Source organism: Microtus ochrogaster, chromosome 1, assembly GCF_000317375.1.
Source record: "Microtus ochrogaster isolate Prairie Vole_2 chromosome 1, MicOch1.0, whole genome shotgun sequence".
Classification (NCBI taxonomy): Eukaryota; Metazoa; Chordata; class Mammalia; order Rodentia; family Cricetidae; genus Microtus; species Microtus ochrogaster.
Window position 1 is genome coordinate 78,814,043 of NC_022009.1, and position 16,832 is coordinate 78,830,874.

Sequence of the window (16,832 nt, forward strand, 5' to 3'; positions counted from 1 at the left end):
AGTTGTTATCACATGACATCATAGATCCAATGGACTTACCAGACATCTACAGAATGTTCCAGCCAAGACCTGTAAAATACACACTGTTCTCAGCAACCCAGGGGATATCCTCTAAAATAGGTCATTTATTGGAGTACAAAAGTTTCAATCAACTCAGGAAAATTGCAGCAGTTCCTTGTCTTTACCTAGTCACAATAGGATAAACTAGAAATCTGCCTGAAGACAAACTATAAAACACACAGAAACTCAAGCAGATCTCGAATGATGAAAGATGCATCAAAGCAAATCAAAACTGGGCAAAGATATAATAAAAAGTAGAAAATTAATCACCTGGATAAACATGGATTCAAAGAATTTGCAAAATAAAGAAAAAGATTTATCGTGATGAAGATAGCTTTATTCCAAGGGTGCAGGCATTTAAGATATGCAAATTAATAAATTATAGATCACAGGGGGATCTATGCATGTTTCTTTTAGGGTTCACCTTGCTACTTAGCTTTTCTAGGGTCATGGACCTATCCTTTTCTTTAGAGCTAGTATCCATTTTGGAGTGAGTACATACCTTGTTCATCTTTCTGGGTCGGGTTACCTCACTCAGGATGTTTTATTCTCATTTCATCCATTTGCATGCAAATTTCAAGATGTCATTGTCCTCGCCCCCTCTGTGCAGGGCTCCATTGTGTGAATGGACCAGGGTCTCATTCCAATTGTCACGTCATTGGCATGATTTCAGGAAACGGGTGGATCACTTAGAGAGGAGACAAAGAAAAAACAGAATTTTACAAAATATTGTGGCCACAGTTAAGAAAACATTCCAAACATAGTTAACAGCGGCTAAGATAAGAGTAGTTTGCCTTAGCAACCTAGAGATCTGGGGAATAGAAACAAGCCCAGTTCTTTCTTGACACATGACTTACACTGGCAGTTCTTAACTGGGCTGTATATAGAACTCGTGTCAGGGTCTGCACAGATGCACAATGCTAATCACCATCTGAGTGGGCAGGGCTCATTTGAGGGACACCTGTGAGTAAGTGCCACCCTGGATATCGACACACGTGGAAACCCAGACAACTTTCAGTAGATTAGCATGAACCAAGAGCAGTGTTATATAACAAGCCAATCACTGACTCCGGAGGGACGTCTGCTTTTATGCAATGGTTGTAAACTTATTGAACAACTGTAGCACGCTAAAGTATCATGAAGGTAAAGAGAGAATTATTTCTTTTACACCTCACAACTGCTGTGTGAGACGAGGGTTATCACGGCTATCCCTTTACAGGAATGGAACCTGAAATTAGAGACATGTCAGAAGTGAGAAGCTGTGACCCTAGACCAGATGAACTCACATTGTGTTCAAAGAGATCAGCATGTTTTCATTCCATGTCCAGTACTCTTCCTAGTGAAGCTCAACGTCTTAATTCCTATGTTGTCACATTTTGTCAAAGTATCTCTCCCTCCCACCCCACCCCCCAAAATTACAATTTTTTTTTTAATTAACAGCAAGCAATGTCTCTTGGAAGAAACTTTCCTGGACAGAATGAAAGGCATCGAGCGTAGAAACACTGTCATTAGTCACATTTGTTGTCATAGTGACAGCATTCCCCAGAGAGCAACTTCAGGGCTTGGGGAGCTGCACCCCAGGGCCTCTTCAGAGCAGTATGGGCTTCTAATCAATAAGCTGTCCCTTCAGATCAGGGGCATCACTGTCCATATTAGCACTGGCATTGCACCTTCAGAACTCAGAGTGGAGTCTCCTAGGAAACTTGAGATGCTGTAGGGCTTCTCCCGCCCAACTCCTCCTCCGTCTCCCAGCAAAGCAGGGGAGTCTCAGAGACAGCGTGACCCCACATCAAGGTATCAAATCTCAGCACTGCTTTTCTCATTGCTGTCACAGAACTTATGACAAAAGCTGCCCAAGGGAGGGTCGTTTTATTTTGGCTACAGTGTCAAGGAGTATGGCCCACCGTGGTAAGAAAGCATGGGCTGCCGTGTCTGCAGCAGTGGGAGCCATGGTAACTGAGGATGCTCTTGTCCACAGCAGTAGGAACTTAAGATTGGCTTGTTCATAGCCCAACTGGCCGTTAAGCATGCCGTTTGGATAGAAGCCAGAAATGGCTATGACTTCCCAAGCCCAGCAGCAACAATCCCTTCTGCTCATTAGGCCACAGTCATGGGAGCACATTATCCTCCCAAAACACTGCCACCAACTGATGACCAGATATTCAAACTCATGAGTCTTCGAGGGACGTTTCACGTGGAATCCACGGCACACTTAAACCTTTATTTAGTCTGTCATAGAAATTAAGATATTTTTTATCTTGAAGATGCCTCATAACATCATCGCCACATATTATACATTAGTCGTCCTCCAAACATTTCTATGTATTCATTTTACTTTCTGATTTGACATTTTCTGTTATTTTTTTGACATTTATTTCAAAACTCATGTAGCCTGAGCCCCGGGTTCAATTCCAAGCTCCACAAAAGAAATAAATCATCTAAAAGTTTCAGACATAAGCCAGAGCAAAGCCCACAGTCTTGAAAACAAAGCACACTTCTTGAATAGAAGTGTTAAATAAATAAATAACGTGAAATTGAGCTCTCTGTTCATGAAGAAATATTCTCAAGAACTGCATAGTGACTCAATTTTTAATGGTCTTTGTTATAGAAATTGGAAAAAGCTTTTTCAAGTCTCCAACTTGTTCAATTAGGTTTTCAAAGAGCCTTAGCACAACACAGAGACATCATTATTCCTTTCAAAAAAAAGCAAACATATTTTGATTTCCCCGGTAATTTGCCATGACTTAACAATGACCAAGGCCACCATGTTGCAAAATTCTAAGAATGACTATGCTCAGAAAATACACTGCACATTTTACTTCTTGAAATTGGGGAACACAGTGGAACAGAGGGAAACTGTCATTTCTTATTCCTTTCCTTCTTGTTAACTAATTTTAGAAGATGAAGGTGGAAGAACTTCCCCCCTCGTGTGTGTGTGTGTGTGTGTGTTTTAAATTTTACATTAAGAAGACAAAGATTATATACTTCTGATTTGCATGTTTTAGATCTTTCAAAGAAAGGATGAATTTGCTTTTCCTTCTGGTAAAAGCTATTTGCTAAGCTAACATATGAAAATGGGGGCCGAGGGGAAGAACTTTAGTACTAGTGTGTGTGTGTGTGTGTGTGTGTGTGTGTATGTGTGTGTGTGTGTATGAAGGCAGAGTTTGTACACATTATAAATAAGCAATTAAAGCGTGACTCAACTGGAGTTTGTCATCTATGGTAGAGTGATCTCTTCTCCATGGATGAAAACTGTTCCCATAGAATGTTGCGGTTATTTTGAAAGCACAAATTAAATTAATAGGTAATGGAGAACTGTGATGAAATGCTTCTAAGTTTCAAGTCTTTTCTTTTCTCATCTTTAGAAATAGTTTCTGTGATTTTCGGTTCAATGGAACGACATTGGAAAATTTTCACTGTTGTATTTGCAGAGAGAAATTTATTAATGCAATATTTTCCTTTATAGTGATTGACAGTCATTTATTTTTTATTGTTCCATTGCCAAAGAGCTAAACAAGGTATCCCAGAAACAAACTGGTCAAAACGAATATGAAAAATTTGCAGTTTACTAAGTTTTTCTGTGACATTCATACTTACACCATGAACATCGTGTTTTTTTAGATCGTTGATTATGTACCCATAGATTATTAGGCACTGAGGACCCAATAAAAATAGCATCTCCACAGTATCATCTACCCATTGGACTGGCACTCCTTGAATAGGTGTTTATAATTCTTTGTCCAACCAGCAAGACGGTTTAGCAGACAAAAGCACTGGCTGTCAAGCCTGACAACCTGAGTTCAATCCCCAGAGCCCACATGGAAGGAGAAAACCAAGTCCTTGGTTGTCTCCGATATCAGTCCATGAGATGCAATCACCCGCCCACACCCCTCACACAAACACACATACACACACACACACACACACATGCACAAGCAAATGAAGAGTTAGAATTCATTGTCTATTACCTCCAAAGAAAGGTGTGTGTGCTCTGGACATTACACAAAGTAATTGGTTAGGATCTAGTTACAGGAAGTAAGTACTAAGACTTTGATTTGTACTTAGGTTGCCTTTCTTCCTCCTCAGACCTGAATATTGTGAGTCTTGTGGTACACTGAACCTAGTATCTTGTCCTTTCCTATTGCTGAAATGAAACAGTTTACTGTTAGCTCAGAGTTCAAAGCCCAGTCCATCCTGGTAGGGAGGTTGACACAGCAGGAGCCTGAAGCAGGTGTCATATCTGCATTCATAGTCAGGAGAAAAGGGCAGTGACCTCAGGCTGCTGCTCCATCCCCTTTCCGTTTATGCAACCCAGGACATCCCACCGCAATTATTGTGACCAAGAGAATCCTTCACAGACTGTCTCTCACAGGCCTGTCTCTTGGGTGCCAAGGTGACAAGGAAGACTAGGCATTGTATCTAAGACAGAGCACATATGGACTTGGCATTGTCTACTAGGAGTGGTGGAGGAAAGAAAGACTCTGAGTGGTCGCTGCCTCTTGCCACCATAGACATACAGTCAGGGCTTCAGCCTGTGTCCCTGTCATCTGGAACAGAAATGGGAGTTCCTGATCACGGGAGAGCACAGGAAACTCAGTGCAACACACAGTCGGTCTTCATTGGCAGCCTGGTTCTTTGTCTTTGCCTTTCTTGTCCAATGTCTGGTTAGGCAAAGAGAAACAGGGGAGTCTCAGAATGGGGGTGCAGCAATGAATGTCTGACTGTCACCTCTCTGTTGGAATTCAAGTCTCTGCTTTTAAGTGATGCTACTGAGACAAAGTCTCTTTTGAACTTGAACTTGCTGTGTAATTGTGCATAACCTTGAACTTCCGGTCTTGTGCCTCCCACCTGGGTGCTGAAATTACAGTAGGCATCACCACGCCTCATTTGTACGGTTAGGTTAGCGTGCAGAGATGCACATCTGACGATGTATAGAACGAGAGTGCAAGCTTTCTGCTCATTTCCCCTAAGTACTGAATCATGATGACTGTGTCTTCCTATCACTCCCGTGTCAGGGGAGTTATTAAGTTCCTTGAAGTCTCTATTTCATCTGTAAAATATAATTGATAAACAGTGTAGGGTACAGTTAAGATTAATTTCCATAAAAAGCATTTCATAAGGCATAAAATGCTGTTCCAAGACCTGGAGGCATGTTGATAGCAAACTGGGGCTGACAGCGAAGAGATCTTCTATAAATACACGAGTAAATGAATGGGCAAGGCTCTATGAGCAGGGCTATTAGCATGCTAATGAGAAAGAGCAAAATGGAGCCACGAACACAAATAAGACTCAGAGAGGAAGAGCCAAGTGGGGACATGCTCCATCCTGCCACTGGGACTTGGCAGTTATTTTTGGTGATAAAACTTCTTTAAATTGTACATTATATCATCATTTCCTATCCCATCTTACAGGATTCTTTTCAGAATAAAATGTATGTAAATTGTGGGAGAGTGTGCACATGTGCGTGCATTCATGTATGTGTGTGTGTTGACATTCTTATTTCTGGTGGTTCTATCATCGTCTCCAAAATGCACTTTACTGGAAGAAAAGGTCTCGCCCTCCTTGCTTTCACTGCACTCCTAACACAATATTCTATCCATTGTGGGATCTTCTAGAAATAACTTATTCATGAATGGTAGCCTTCTGTTTTTAAGGCTGTCCTTCCTTGTCAGAAAAAAAAAAAAAAAAGAAAAAATTTGGTATTTGAGGGCTTCCAACTAGTACCAACTTGTGTTCCCCCAAGCACTTTCTATCAATAAAAACTCAAAAGCATGCACCAAGAGAATACTTGATTTATACCTGTCCAGGCAACCAACCTGCCACCCACAGGAGCGCTGCAAGTTTGGCAGTTAATCAGGAAGACAGTGTGATGTTTTGTGTTCTGCTGCTGCTGCTTTGAGTCTGTCACACCGTGGCATTCCTTAGGCATGTCCTCTTATAATGAGAGCTCTTTGGAATGGAGCACATCTGTAGCTCCGCAGCATCTCCAGGGAGAGGGGACCAGCCTATGCATCCTGGGAACTCAGCAAACACTCACGGAACCGAGGAGTTAGCTTAGAAATGAAAAGTATGTGTGCTCTTTGGAAATGTTGAGTTATTTGCTCAGCACTTGGTTGATGAAATTCAGTCCATTCTCCTAGCTTTCTTCATTATGGAAAAGAATGAGAATTTGTGTTAAATTCATTTCCATTTTTTTTAAAACTCATTCTTCACTTAGAGTGCTTTGCAGTTTCTCCACTGTGTTTATATGTGTTTGTGTTCTCTCTCCTTCCCTTCCCCCACCTCTCTCTCTCTCTCTCTCTCTCTCTCTCTCTCTCTCTCTCTCTTTCTCTCTCAGACACACACACACACACACAATCACAGCATCAGTTTCTCTCCTGTGTTTGTATGTTTGTGTTCTCTCGCCCCCTCTTCCCTCTCTCTCACACACATCCATGCTTTTGATTAAAATCCAAGCTCCTAATCTTCAGAGAGCCATAGTTTTATATCTTGGGGAAAGAAAGTAATTACTATGTGTTTGAATATAAATGTGTTGAATCTCAGGGATATATATTTCTTTGAACTAGCTATACTTTTCCCCCCAATCTATAACCCAAGAAATTGTTTCATCCACAAATCTGAGAGGTTACAGGATAAATGTTATATTTTAAGAATACAAGATACTATCATCTTTCCTGAATCTGAAGGTGAAAAAAATTGATCACATTTCTTATTTATTTTCTTTCTTTCTCTAAAGTAAAAATAATTAGAAAACCCCTATCCGTATTTTCAAATAGTTTTATATGAATATAATAGCAGAACGGCAACAAGAAAGTTTTCATCAGTAACAAGTGTGAAGAACCAATGTGGAGCTTATCCCAGCTGTGCACAGACTCCTCTAAGCAGGCCCAGGCCAGACACGTGTGTCCCAGCTATGCAGAGACTCCTCTGAGCAGGCCCAGGCCAGACACGTGTGTCCCAGCTATGCAGAGACTCCTCTGAGCAGACCCGGCCAGACACGTGTGTGCCACTGTTCAGAACATGTAAGACAGTCAGTTCCACGGTGCCATTCCTTCCTATTTTAGGCAATTTAGTCTTTTTGAAAATGAGAGCCTCGATCCCCAGGCTCCATTCATGTTTTCCATTTAGTTATGATGTATAAAACTACTTTATTCTCAAGTTGTCCTACATCACAGAATTCCTCTAGGTTCAAACTGTATATTTCCCTAAATGGTAACCTTATAACTCTAAGGTTCTAAGTATCTGAAATCTGGGTTCACAAAAGGAAAAAAAATGGTAATCTCAGATAGATTCAGCCTTCCCTGCACTTATCTCTCCTCTGGCCATGAGGGTCGGGGAAGCAGAAGGTGAATGTCTCCTCCAAGGAATGGGAGAGATTTCCGATCAAATTCTTGCCATCTGGAGAGAAATCCCTTCTCCTGAGGAGAAGGGTGGGGACTGCAGAGGGGACATGAGAGGACAAATGTGAGCCAACTGCACCTCCTGTGTGCGTGAAAATACACTGCAGCCATTGCACTGCACAATCACTAGATACTAATTTGGAAAGGGAGAGAAGAAACTCACCTTCCCGAAAGCACCTGATGCTGCCCACTGTCTCCAGGTCACCTCTCTGGAGCCACTAAGAACTGTAATCTCTCCGAAGCTTACTGGACTGGCACAGCGGTAGCCAGCTGTTCAGTTGGCTAATTTATGCCTCTCTTTTCCTGGCTTCTCTACCTCATATTTGATTTAACAAATGAGAAGCGAATTCATAAAAGTAATAATAATAAAAATAATAAAATCTCCTAAAATATTTAAATTAAAAATAATTGAATGAACGAGAAAATAAACACTAAAAACAATGAGTAAAGGCTGAGGAGAGGCAAAACCATGAAATACTCAATAGCGAAATGTAAACAGAGCGTGCTCATTCATTTCCCAACCGCCCAACCCGAAATAATCACACAGAAACTATATAATCTATATAATCACAACACTACTTGGCCAGTGGTTCAGGTATATTTCTAGATAGCTCTTAGATCTTAAATTAACCCATTTCTATTCATCTGCATATTAGTACGAGGCTCTGGCTTACTGGTGAGGATCTGGCATCTGTCTCCTTCGACAGCTACATGACATCTCTCTGACTCTGCCTACTTTCTCTCTATATCTCTGTTCGAATTCCCCACCTTACATTATTCTACTAAAGCCATTGGCCAAAACAGTTTCTTTAATAATCAATGGTAGCAAAACATATTCATCGCATACAGAGGAGAATCTCACATCAGTGAAGCCCTAAATAACGAGGCCCTAACTAGCCAAACCTTTAAACTAGCTCTTGATTTCAAAGGAGTCTTCCAATGGTCATCTGCTAAACAGGCTGAAGAATCCAGTCTGTCAAAAGCAGTTGATCCTCTCACAGATGACGTACTGACAGCTAGCTTCCCACATGGCCTAGTGACCCAGCTAAGAACCAACGTTAGAGGGATGGAGTTCAAGAATCTTTTTCTCATCAATCTGAATTACATCTCTTGGAGGTTACTTAATCTGTTGCCTATTAACAGCATGTTGTAAACACATTTTGTGCTTCTAAAAATTGTTTATAATTAAAAGAAAATGAATTTTCTGGTCCCAAGTTAATTAAGGAAAAAAGTGATGATGAAGGCTTGGTTACTGATTCATTGCATATCCTAAGACATCAAGAGTATTTCACAGGCAGATTGGTGTAATTCAGCTTCCCCTTAGATGGATTGCTAAAAGGGGCTCAAACAGAACTTAATTTAGACCTCAGTCTACCGTACTCATTTACTACAGCAATGCAATGTGGATTTTTTTGTTAATTGACAGATTTTATTGTAACTAAATATATACAAAAAGAAATTATAAGATGCTAATGAGTTTAGCTACCAAATAAAATGCCTTTGAAATTTGAGAATAAAATTGTAGGACTTTTGCATCTCAGTTATCTGAAACAATTTATTTAATTAATAGGTTTCAACTCTGTCTGTAATGAAGCTAAAGTGACAGTTATCCAGATATATATATTTTTTAAATATCACCCATTCCCAGTCTAAGTCTTGAAATGTGTGCTGAAGGAGGTGCTACCTCCTTCAGGACAGAGGAAATAAAAAAGAGAACAGATGCTCGGAGAATCAAGGAGGGTAACGACAGTTTTGGTGGCTTGAAGTCCCATAGCCCTTAAACAGGAGTGTAGACAGAGCACTGCCTAAATGTATCACTGAAGAACCACAGCAGACAACCATGTAGTGCCAGCCACCCTGACTATGAGAGATGCCTCCTTTTAGACAAGGACCTCCACGTAAAGGAGGCAAGTGATAGTAGCCCGTCACCAAACACTCTGCCGTGACACACCAGACAAGGGCTCTTCTTCCTGTAGACATTTTCTCTGGTCATGGGCATTCAGTCTTTGCTGAAGTCTCTTCCCGTTCGTCATCTCATTTATTTACACTTGTTTATCTGCTTTTTTATTTCTTGTTCTAAGTTGTAGGCCTTTGTGTTTTTTTTTAACAAGAGACTCACTTTTATATATAAAAGAGTATGAGCTTACTCATTGCTATGCTCCAAAAGTAAACATTTCCTCCCTTCTAAAAACTAAAATGGCTTTTGCCTTTTCTTGCACTTACTAAAAATTAAATTAATAAAAGACAGATTATTTTGTGCCTAGTTTTTTTGCTGAGCACAATCATGAAATTCATAACTGCTGGTATAGATCTCGATGTTAGGGTTTAGATGTATACCCAAGGATCAATGTATTAAAAGACTGGTCCTCAGGTGCTGCTGTTGAGAAATGGTGGACCATTTGGATGGTGAAACCTATTGGGACATCTCTGGGGCATCAAAGAGATGCCTGTGAAGGAGACCATAGGATACTGGCCCTTTTCCCTGCCTCTCTGTGGCTTACTGTTGATGACATAAGCAGTTTACTACTCCCTGCCACACACACACACACACAACATTCTTCCTTTCGGTTTCTTCCTGATACAACTATCAGAGGCCCCCAAAAACTGGTATGTCTGGTCTTAGACTGGAAACTTGAAAATATTCAGAACCTTTGCAAGAAGCATACCAGTTCTTAACCACTGAGCCGTCTCTCCACCCCTAGATTTCCTCACTTTTTCCTGCTGATCAGAATCTAATATGAAGATTAATTATTTCTTTAAAAAATAGAAAATTGGTTTTTTAAATTTCTTTTTAACTGAAAAACAGGGTACAGAATAAGCCTTTAACTCCCGCAAAGGGTAAGTGCTTCATAGTGAATTAAATCACCCAGACAGTGATTGCAATTATGATTCCATATTGTAATATCTAGGTTATTACTTTATGCTGATGCTTCCACTGCCTTGCAATAACAGAAGACGTCTTCTGCTTTGTCTTTGAGTGGTGCCTCTGATGGAGAGCTTCAGCACATTGGAGAAATCGGGCTTCATATAAACGTCACGCCAGCTAACATGCCAGGCTTCTTCTGTGGTTTTTATTCACGATTTCTACCCTTGAAAGTTTCACCTTTCTTTCTCTTTCTTTTCCGTATTATACTCAAGATCCTTAGTCTTAATAAACAAATCCCAAGGTCAACAATAACAAAATTCAAAGAGAATACAATGCATGGCAGTCAGAATCAACTTAGCCAGAGCCACAAGACAGTCCTTAAGGCGTAACAGCTTTATAATAGAACCTATTTTAGTCAAAATGAAAATATAAAGACAGAACAATGAAATGGTTTTTATCAAGCCTTCATGGCATAGCTGTGGGGACCCACAGATGTGAGCCTGTCCCACCTTGACTGGAGCTCAGAGAGTTTGAGCTTATTTTTACTCTTTCAAAGTTATTGACAACAATGAGGACTACTGAGAACTCAAGAACAATGGCAATGGGTTTCTGATCCTACTGCACGTACTGGCTTTGTAAGAACCTAGGCAGTTTGGATGCTCAACTTACTAGACCTGGATGGAGGTGGGGGTTCCTTGGACTTCCCACAGGGCAGGGAACCCTGATTGCTCTTCGGGCTGAGGAGGGAGGGGGACTTGACTGGGGGAGGGGGAGGGAAATGGGAGGCGGTGGCGGGGAAGAGACGAAAATCTTTAATAAATAAAAAAAAAGTTATTGACAACAGATGTGGCTACTAACAAAAGATCCTGACTTAGGGTGTAGTTAATTAGTATTTGGGGTATAGAAGTGGATCCTCTCCACCTGGACCAAAGGTCAGAGAATTCAAGTCTATTCCTTATAATCATGTTAATGAAGTCTGTTGCCTCCCCTCTCCCCTTTTGGAGTGAAGTGTATAAGCATGTGGAAAATAAAGGATCCGGGTTCAGGATTCAGTGGAATGTCCCTCCCGATACTGTTCTGAGTCTCTGTCTCTTATTTCTCTCATATCTCTGTTCCTTTTGCTTAATAATTCTAATCCTCACGCTCCTACCCTGGAACATATGAGTTTTGTCGAGGCTGGTTTTCAACACTTAGTGATGGAATTAGGCCCAGAAACTGGGAAAACATCTTGTTTATTTGATTTTCTTTTAACCTGTTTAGTGTGCTATTTCTTGTATAAATGGCCTACATCTTGTGTAAAAGTATGCTCTCACCTTGGGCCATCGCTACCCAATGAGTAGCAAATCTCACCTTCAGTGTAGTGGGGAAGACTAAGAAACAACGGATTATTGTATGTAATGGCAGAAGTGGAAAGGTTGGTTGAGTTCTGTCAAGGGTCAAGTGAAAAAGTAATGTCAACATTGATTCCTTTTGTTATGGTTGCGAACTATTTCGTGAGGATCGTTGAAAGAAGATTGGCACTTTTAAGAAAGGAGTGAACCGATCATAACTACCTGACGCAACTATCCCTGAACCGCATTTTGATGTATGAAGACCACATCAAAGGAACATTCATCAAGTAGACTCACACAGAAACCCACTGTGTTTCTTCCACATCGCTGAGATTTTTCTGTTCCATGAAACAACAATGCTTTGTGTTAAGGGCAGATCAAGCTCACTGCCATTAGTCATCAGAGACGCTACGCACCACTTGGGATGCTGACTTCCACCCCAGAAAGTACTGGAGTACAGAATCCAGAAACGCACACAGTGATTGCAATTATGACTCCAAATTGAGAGAGTTCCTCTTTATTTTATAAACTAGAAGAGAAAAGATAAGAAACAGTAAAGTAAAACACAGGATTCCTGAAATCGACTTTCTTAGGCTTGGCATGTGCCAGGTCCAGCCTGGCTGATGAGCTGCCGATGCCAACAAGGCTCACTCCTCATCATTGTTTTATTAGTTTGTTTTAATTGGGTCTTTGGTACCTGCCTTGGCCAGCCAGGAATCAGGAACTGTACACAAGGCTCACTACTATACACATTTTCTAAGCCTATCAAGGGTGTCCTGGGAGAAGGAATTAACAATTTTTTTAATTAGCAAACTGTGATGAAAATAAAAATTATCCTTTTACAAAGTCAAACACGGAATACACTTTTTACAATGGTATTAAATATTCTAGTTCCATTTGCTGACGCCGTGTGGGTTGTACTCATTTAAAACTACCCGCTTGTTAAAAAAGAAAGGAAGGAAGGAAGGAAGGAAGAAAGGAAGGAAGGAAGGAAGGAAGGAAGGAAGGAAGGAAGGAAAGAAGGAAGGAAGGAAAAGAAAACTACCCTGGTATATTGAAGAAGATAGATGACAAAGAGATTAGTCACTGGGAAGAATTTGTCCAGTTGTGATACCATAGAAAGCTAGTTTGTAAAGCACTAATTATGTTCTTACCTAGGGCACTTCCGTGCTACTAAGAGAAAACTGAAGAATGGACAAGAAAGACCTAGAATTTCAGTCTAAGTCACATGTTACGCAAGTGTCCCTAAGTTACAGGGTTACTCTTTTCAGATAATACATCCGGGTCCCCTTGGTTTCGTTTTTTCCCTTGGTATTCACCATAGTTTCTGAAGACCAATGTATCAAAATACCGTCATTTGGTGGTTTAAAACAGTTTTGTAGGCTGGAAGTTCAATGTCAAGGCAGTGTCTGCTGAGGTTCTATTTTCTGCCCAGCTGTGTCCTCACAGGGCAGAAGAGGTCATCTAGCCTTCATCTGTGCACGAACTGGTCACTTCCCAAAGACCCTACCACTGACGATTGTCACCAGGGGATTAGGTTTGAACTTGTGAGTCAGGGTAGGAACAAATACTCAGACCAAAAATATTGTTCCTATCTTTAAATTTAACAGATTGTGGCCCTTACTTGTGTTTTACAACTTTACAAGTTTTATATTAAAATTACAAAATTTGATTTATAAATAAGTGTATATGGGAAAATGCCCAAAATTCTTCCTTTCTCATGAAGTACATATTACAAATAATTAAAGACTGACTTTCAGGGATGACGGAGCCATTAGCGAACATGGACGGGAAGCCAGAAAAAAGTGGTAAGACGAACACTTAAGATAGGATTGACCAATTTTACTAGGATTGTGAAATACAAAAATGAAGGAGAAAGCTGCTCCTGTCCCTTCATACAAGGCCAAGCCCTGAAACAACAGACTGCACGTACAGGCCAATGTAGTAGTAGGGAAGTTCTTGAGAGCACCCAAGGCCAGAGCACAACTGCATAAAACACATCCTGCACCAGCTTCTGGCGACACTGAGTACCAAATGGCAAGACACCCACAAAGAACCAAGTGAAGATGGAGAAAAAGTTAGTGGACAAATGTCTGGATGTCAAAGCCGCTTCTTTTTTATTTAAACAAAAGCGATGCCCAGACTAAACCCCAACTGTTCATTCTGCACTCTGAGTTCTCCCTCCTTTCCTCTGCGTCTCTGTAGCCCATTCTACTCCGAACACAGACAAGACCAAGGCCTACTCAAGCTACGTTCTCCCTCGCTGAACTAGGTTCCACTGAAGAAACACCAACGGTGTAGCTAATAACAGGAGCGTCAACAAGCTGGACCTCATCTAAGAGACACACAGCTAATTGTCCTTACAGCTGAGGAAGCCGAGACAGGCGCTGCTCAGAAAAACCCCACTATAAAGTATGGCGATCGGGATTCAGTCGCAAACACTCTATTCTGATGCTGATCCTGTCGGCTACTGTGTCCCACGACGTAACACAAAAATGAAACAAACGCGTGAATGACTTCCTTCTCTAACCTTTCCCCTGTGTTCCTAAATGCCCACATTCTAGAGCCTGGATGCGGAGCAAGTAATATATATATTCCACTGATGGCTGAGGCCGCCACATGCTTTCCAAGAGTGAAAGAATGGAGTGAGGAGAATGTTTTACTTTCAGACACTCCGAGTAGGTGAAAAAAAGAAACGACAAAGTTGGCAGCCGTTTCCACGCTTTGTACATCTAAAGGCTGCGCTCAGCGGAGTAACCGCAAAGCAGCGCCTGGCGCAGCTGTCCGTGCTGTCCCATGGTCTTTTATCTACGGCGTGCTTTCCCCTTAAAGTGAGTCTTTGAAATTATGAAAGCTGAGTGCTTCCTTTCCGATCATTCCACACTGATGCCAAGTTCCAAGACTGGCTTTGATGTCTATCTAAAGTGGCTCGGCACCCTGCTGTCATCATTCCCTGGAACTGTCTCGCTCTGCGAAACCGTGATAAGATCATCGCTGTGCCATGTGAGGAGGCCAGCTGCACACAGACAATGACGACGTCCTTCTCCCACTTCAAGGGGCTCACGGATTATGCTGATGGCCACCAGAGGGTACTTGGTTGGGAACTGACAGGTACACCTTTTGAAATCACGGGAAACATCACACAGCAACCATATCTCAAAGCTGTAGACCACCTTTGTTTATGATGGCAGCCAGACTTCAGAGATGCTACATGCAGATTCCTGCTTCCCTAAAGTTGAAGAAATGCCTGCGTAGAGTGTTCTGTTGTGTGGTGATATCAATAATGCAATCAGGTGAGCATTTTTGAAGTGTCATTTATCTCAATTCATTTTAACGGCTCTTTAAGGCTCTGCAGTCTTTTCTTCCAATTAATATCCTATTTCAGAACTACTGCAACCTCTCTGAAATAAACCTTTACTTGGCATCAGTAGATAGCACCCATCAGTCATCACTTACAGGCAGCAGCTTCTTATGAAAGCACCTAATAAGAACAAAAGCACCCTCCCCTAGCCCTGCTGCAGAATAGAAGAAGTGACATTTCAGAAGCCACAGCAGCCTCAGACGACACTAAACCTTCCCCCATTGGAGTCCACAGGATATTGCTCAGAACACACGTTATCTTAATTTTATTTTGTCTCCAGACTCTAACTTTGATTAATTTCTTTCTTGATACACATGACATTTGACTTTATTGTACGGCACTCCAAGTTCTCAAAATTTCTCCCCAAGCTGGCACATTCTCAGGCATGAAATAGTCAGGTGGGAAAATGGACGGTGGGAGGGGCCTTGAAGAACATCCTCACATCTGCATTTGGGGAAGGACACGCAAGGTGCCAAGGGGTTCTATCATGATTCAGTGCCAACTAAATTCAATCCACTCGTCCAGATGTTGTGAAGGAAGGGGAGACCTTCACTCGTGTGAACCGCATTCATTGGACCCCAGCCCCATGGACTCCAGATGGAGCCAGTTGTTGGGAGACTTGGCAGGAGATCAGTTGGAAGAAGTATGGAGAGTGGCAAGGTGATTCGTGCCCTAGCCTCCTCCCTCTGCAGGTCCCCTGATGGACTCAGACTGGTCAGCGCCCACTAGAGTCTTCATGTCTGCCCTAGACATCCTGCCTCTCATAGCTTCACCCTTTCCACCCTTTTTTGAGCCTGAGTGGTAACAGCTCTTTCACTGCCAGCCTCCCTCACCCCTGCTAAGCCTTGTACTGTCCTGCTCACACCTCTACTAAACAGAATCCTTGTATATAGGTCCCTGAACTCACTCAGAGTGTGTCTTCCCTTTCTTTTGGTTCCCAAATACAGAAATCTCAACTTGGCCCTTGTACAATCCAGCTGAATTCACAATTCACGTCTCCTAACTTCTGTCTGAGAGATCATGTAAGCACCCACTGACCTGTCAGAGAGATAGAGCTGATCCAGCAGATGTGTGGGTAGATACAACCTACCAGATACAATTCTTTTAAGAATCGACTGGCACGATACAATATTAGTCAAAATTGTGTGGAATATAAGGGTCTGGTGTATTTGGCTTCGGTGTGGTAGCGTACTCAAAGCCGTGCTCTTTCCTGTAGCCACCACCGTTTTTCCCTCGCCTTCCTGCCAGCCTTGCCGAGGCTAGTCTTCCTTAAGCTTGCCAACCTTGTCTTAGGTTGTCCCTTCTGGGTACATTTAAGAGGAATAAACACTAGCGGAGGCAATGCTCTATGGTGGAATTGCAATAGTTCCTGGCAAAGAGAGAGATGCTCTGATGTGCTGAGTGGTTTTAATCAGGCAGAGAGAACAGCAGGGTTTCTAGCAGCAGTGGTGGAAGGTTCCTGTGCTGGATAGATTGAGAGGTTGTTGCTCTAGATACCTATCCAGGACCTTTCTGCTGTGTTGACAATATGCCCTTCCAGCCTTCCCTCCATTGTCAGCACCTCCCGTCTCTTCTGCCTCAGCTGTGTCGACACAGAGCTCTGGTGCTGTGATTACTTCCCCTGAGCACAGTGATCCTTACAACTGTTCATACAGAGATAATAAAATGCAACAGGAAATCCATAACCCACGATGTCCAGCGACCACACCTGCTTCAGTTTAGTAATATTGCCGATTTATAACTGTCTCCACTCTGAAAGAACACAGTAATCAAAAAGTAGCTTTGTTCCAGTTCCAGCATCTGCTAGAGGCATT